Source organism: Sorex araneus, chromosome X (genome assembly GCF_027595985.1).
Source record: "Sorex araneus isolate mSorAra2 chromosome X, mSorAra2.pri, whole genome shotgun sequence".
NCBI classification, from domain to species: Eukaryota; Metazoa; Chordata; class Mammalia; order Eulipotyphla; family Soricidae; genus Sorex; species Sorex araneus.
This window is the reverse complement of record NC_073313.1, coordinates 206,093,074-206,099,065: the sequence shown is the minus strand read 5'-3', so window position 1 is coordinate 206,099,065 and position 5,992 is coordinate 206,093,074.

Below are 5,992 nucleotides of genomic sequence, written 5' to 3'. Positions count from 1 at the left end.
CCTGGCTCTGCACTCAGGAATTAACTCCTGGCTGTGCTCCGGGGACCATATGGGATGCTGGGAATTAAACCTGGGTTGGCTGCGTGCAAGGCAAGTGCCCTACCCACTGTGCTATCGTTCCAGCCCCCTAATTTAATAACTTTTAAAAAATTCTTTTTACTTCCTTCTGAATCTCCCATGCTGAGGAGGAAACCTGGAAACCCCAAAGCTCTAGCTGATCAGGCCTCCTGGTAGTCTCTGCCTTCTGACACCTGATCAAAGGTGTTGGCATCCTTGGTTCTTCTAGGCAGTCCCTGTGAGGAGCAAGGGGAGCATCAGAGCTCACCCCTACTTCCTCAATCCTCCTCTCCCCATGCACTGATTCATCTCCACACCTAGTTGCACCCTACCCACAGAACTATTTGCAGGAGCACTTCAACTCCCTCAGGCCACATAGCCTCCCTCACATTTTCAGGCATACCCAAGGACCACTAAGAGTTTTCCCCAAGGGCTTTGATTTATACAAATGCAAAACAGGCCTCTTGTTGCTGTGGGTTGTTATTTTGCTTTTCTGTTGCTTGAAATGAAAGAAAAGGAATAATGCCAACATAAAGTGCATTATTGATGATTTGGTTGTCATTTACTAAACATGGTAGGCAAGTACAGACAGAGTGAGAACACACACCACCCCCAGTGGCTTCTGCAAAGCTACCTAGGATCAGGATTTACGTATACCAACTCAAGCCCCCTCTCCCCCCCCCCATGAACCTCTGAATGGTTGGTTCCCCATTGATCTTAGAACAAAGGCCGTGCTCCCTAGTGAGTCCTCTAGGGCAGCCTGTCTGTTCCTAGTGCCACTGTCCATCATTCGCTCCCTGTCCTGCAGGGCCACCCCCCTTTCCTTCAGTTCCACAATTCTCTCCCCTTCCTTCCAGTCACAAACCCTTTAACCATGCGGTTCCTTCTGCCGAGAATACTATTCCTGCTCAGCCCTTCATCTAGCTTAACCCTGAAAATTTTCAGGCATCAGTATAAGCTTTACTTGCTCACTAATAGCTCCTCACCTCCCCGTTTCCCTGTCATTCTCCCTTGCCTGGCCTCCTTGCCATGAGCTAAATGAGGCCACCATTCCTCCTGTTCCTTTTCAGATTTCCTGTAAATATTTAGTTAGGCCTACTATGGGACTGCAGATTCAGAATATATGCCAGCCTCAAGAACTAGTCCACAGGTAAGGCACACAGTTTGCACACAGCTGACCCACTTTGATCTTCAATACCACAGATGGTCCCTTAGCACTGTGACACCCCCACCAAGGAGTAATCCCTGAGCAGAGAGCCAGAAATAAGCCCTGAGCACTGTCAGGTATGATCCAAAATCCAAACAAACAGGTAAACAGAACAGATATTGATTCTGATTTTCTACTGTGTGCTGCCAAGACAAAGCTAAAACAGAGTTCATGATAATTTGGTAATTTAGATCCCACCCTCCAGATGTGGGCTTGAATTTAGAACTTTAAGAAGGGAAGAAAGAGGCCAGGGATATGTGGTCCCAGTGTTAGAACACATGCTGTGTGAGTGTGTGTATGTGTGTGTGTGTGGCATGGCCTTGGGTTCAATCTCTTGCAGCACCTGGCTCCCCAAACACCACTGGGAGTGTCTTGGCTACAAGAAGAATGCAGGTGCAGCCCCCACACCAATAACAAAGAAAACAGAAGGGAAAAGCAAGTGCATGAGCTATGCCCTCTATTGGCACACATCAAAGCTGAACTGGAATTTCAGGAGCTGGAGTCAGTAGCTCTGATCCTCATGCAATGAAGCTGCATGTTCTTGGAGCCTGCCTCAAGCCGTGGCTTCCTGTGGCGGATGCTGTCCAGGCAGACCAGTCCTGTGATATAGCTCTGGAGTGCAATTCTAGAAGCCCAGTCTGATGCTTGTCCCTGTGAGCACCTAATTCTGTCTATGGAATCCCTTTCTCCTTAAACAACTAGCATGGCTTTTATTTTCTGCATTTGTTTCTGACATGCACAGAAGGTCCTTCCAGCACCACAAACTGCTCTGGCAAAGCTTACACCTCAGGGTCCTAGAGGGACATGGACAAAACCCATGGGGAATGTGCAGCTTCAGGGAGAGCAGAGGGAAAGGCAGGCTCCACAAGGCCACTAGGCAGTTTGCTCTGAGTTCCTTGAAATGGGAGGCAGCATCGCTGAAGAGTGGTTTGGAATCCTTTCTAGAGCCTGGAAACAGGAGCAGCCTGTGGTTTGCAGACTGTCACATCTGGACAGCATTTTCTAGTATTGTGTATGTCCTAAAGCAGATCCAGGCAGAGCTGACATTCCTCTGTGAGGTGGAAATCTTCTTAGTCACTCTAAGTGACTCCCCTCTCTCCCTTTGGCAAGTGTCCCCAGGATCCTGCAGCCATGCCCTACTGGGGAGGGAACACCAACGCTTCTGCTCTCAGTTCTCACTTGCACCTACGGGAGTGCACCTGCTCAGGCGGGAACCCAGTGGAGGTTATTGAGAGCCTCTGGACAGAAAGACAGTGCAGAGGTCTTGTGGCTTCAGCTCGTTCCCTCCCTCTCGCCCCAGCTCTGGCTCAGCTACAGAGAGCTCAGCTGGAAGGCCTGGGTGTGGCCTCCAGGGGAGGTGGAAAACCTGAGGCTCAGAAGGGAGGGGAGGAGATGAAGAGTCCCAGAAGCAGCCGGAACTGGGCTTATTCTCTTCTCTCTCCCCACTACACACACACACACACACATACACACACACACACACACACACACACACACACACACACACACACACACACACACACACACACACACCGGCATCCCGGGTCTGGAATGAACTCAGGAAAAGTTGTAGGAGAGAGGAAGAAGGAGGGAAGTAGAGGAAGAGAGAGGGAGAAAGACAGAGAAAGACAGAGAATAAAGCTTCTTGTGGGCCTGGGCAAACATGAATCTGCATGTTTTCTGGATGGTAAATGCTGCTCTGTGGTGACATAGGTGACTTGTCTGCCTTGCGGGTGAGACCTGGTGCTCCGGGAACAGGGCTTGGGCACTCCCTCCCTGTACCAGCTCTGAAAGGGAGCTGAACTGTAGAACCCCCCATCCCCAAACTCCTTCATCTAAAAGAGCTCCCATTAGGTTTCTTTTCAATGTTAGGCTTCTTGATTTTATTTGAAAAAAAATAAGGGGGGGGGGGACATTTTTCTTTTTGTTTGTTTTATGGAGGCCGTTACCAACAGAGTTCAGGCAGGCTTGCACTAGTCATGTTCACCTGCTTGTGCTGGGTCCCCAGGGCTACTGGTGATGTTTGGGGGACATGCAGTTATGAAGCTCAAATCCAGGACCTCACATATGCTAGGTAGGTGCTCAACTACCTGAGCTGTCTCCCAAGACCTGGCTTTTCTTTTTATGTATTTTTTTTTTTAGATTTTGTTTTTTGGGCCACACATGGCAGTGTTCTGGCTCTGTATTCAGGGATCACTCCTGGTGGGCTCAGGGGACCATATGGGATGCTGAGGATTGATCCTATGTTGAGTGCCTACAAAGCTAGTGACCTACCCATTACACTACCCCTCTGGCACTCAAGGGTTTTTTTTTAAAATAGAGTTTAATAACCACTGGTCTGAGAAAGAAGCACTAGACTAGGAATCAGGAAGTCAGGTCCTGACACTAATGTGGCCTCTTGGGTTTAGCTTTGCCATCTGGACCCAGAAGCATGGACTTTATAAGGTGATCGGGAAGGTATACTGAGTGGACAGGACACATCTTGTAGGCTATTGTTTTAGATATGACTCCTGGAAAGAGCACTCCATAAAAGAGCTAACAAGTATAATTTGGGCCAGTGCTAGAATCCGAGGATTCCCAGCTGAGCTCTAAGAAGAATAGAAAATACAATAGGAAGACCAAAAACCAGGCCAGGAAGATGACTAGACAAGCAAAAGCACAAACTTTGCCTGTTGGAAACCAAGGCTAAATTCCCAGCACCACCTGTTTTCTGAAGTGCCACCAGGCAAGGCTCAAAGTAATGTTTTGGGTTTGTTGTTTTTTTTTTTTAATTCTTACTCCATTAGGAAGAACATCCCTGTTCTAGATCAGCACTCCTCAGCTGAGGGCATGTGGACCCCTATGGGCCTCCAGGACATTGCAAGAGGGCCACACGTAAAAATTGTATAAATGGGGGCCATGCAGGAAATTAGGGGACCAAGCAGTAGGACAGAAGCTGGGGCGAGGAGACACAAGAGGGATGCAAGATGAGGAAAAGGACACAGTTGGGTAAAGTTTAAGAAATACTGTTCCAGTGAGCTATGACCATGTAACTGAATATAAGGAGTCACAAAAAAATTCTAAAAGTTCATTTAAAATAAATTTATGATTGATTATCAGTAAATGTTTGGTTTGTATACCAACTTTTATATACTTATACACCCAGGGTCATGTCAAAAATCTTGAGTAAGGAACCACAGAGATCGTAGAGCAATTAAGACACTTGCCTTGCATAGGGCAAGTGTCTTGATCCCCAGCATACTATATGTTCCCCTGTGCCCCATCAGGAAGGATCCCTGAGTGAAAAGCCAGGAATAAGTTCTGAACACTGTCAGGGGGTGTTGTCCCTTCTGCTTCCCCCTCCCCTTGCCCCCCGGCAGCACGGTGGCTGCCATCTTTCAGAGCCTATTGGAGATCTAGGTACAAGACTGCAGTGACAAGACACATGGGGCCTCATGGGATAGAGGGTGGTACCGGCCCTTCTCCCTGCCCCAAGAGAGGCCCCGAGTTGCTGCCCACAAATGGTTCCTCCGGTTCCTGAATGGCCATGATCCCAGAGGCATAGAAACCAATCTTGGAACTCAGTGGCCTTTGGCAGAAATCCCTCCAGACTTATTACTAAAATATCAGAAATCCAAAATCACCCGGCCACGATCATATGCTCTTCATAATCAGCAACTGAAAACAAATTATTTAATGATGGCTTTTCGACAGGTCTGATTGTTGGGGGAAATTCCAAATAATAATGGTGGATCTTTTGTCGAAATATTGAATGCAATCACAGTAGAAAGAGAGTAAAGTGGAAGTCATCTGCCACACAGGCAGGGGGAGGGGAGGGTGGGGGTTATACTGGGGTTTTTGGTGGTGGAAAATGTGTACTGTTGAAGGGATGGGTGTTTGATCATTGTATGACCGAGACTTAAACTTGAAAGCTTTGTAACTGTTCTCACGGTGATTCAATAAACAAAAAATAAAAATAATTAGAAAAATAAAAACAAACCTCAGGTAAATAGGAGTCTCGAACAGAAAAGTGTTAATAAGTCTTTCTATAGACCCCTGAAACTGAACAACATAGAAATGAAGGTCAGGGACTCCCTTCTCAGCCAGAAGACTTTAGTTTTGTTTTGTTTGGGGGCTATATCCAGCGATGTTCAGGATTTTCTCCTGGCAGTACTTGTGGGACATAAGGGATGCAAGGAATGGAACCTGGGTCAGCCGCATGCAAAGCAAACACCTACCCACTGCACTATTGTTCCAGCCCAACCAGGAGCCCATTTCAGGCCAGCGTGATGTTAAGACTGGCTTCTGTATCAAAGTAGAAGGAGCAGTGTGGCTCTGAGCAGTGTGGCTTCCCTGCAGGGCAGCCCTGGCATAAACAGTCAGCAGCAGCCTCAGCAGCAGCAGCAGGTACCAGGGTTGGCTGCACCTGAGTCTTTAGCTGAGCCCTCCCAGTGCTGAGGTCGCACATGAGCTACCCCAGGGACTTTCATAAGCAATGTGAAGGTAGGGATAAGACTCAATCAACAGATTAGAGCACACTTGACATGCAGGAGGTCTCAAGTCCATTCCCAGCATCACCTGGTCCCCCAACACTGCTAGTTGTGACCTTCTCTCCACCCCCACTCCAACTCTAAGCCTGGATTGCCCCTGAACAGCACTGGGTATGGCCAAAAAAACAAACCAACAAAGAAACATTGTGAAGAGAACTACACACTGCAGAGATGGCTCCAGACCCCATGCCAGGCCGTC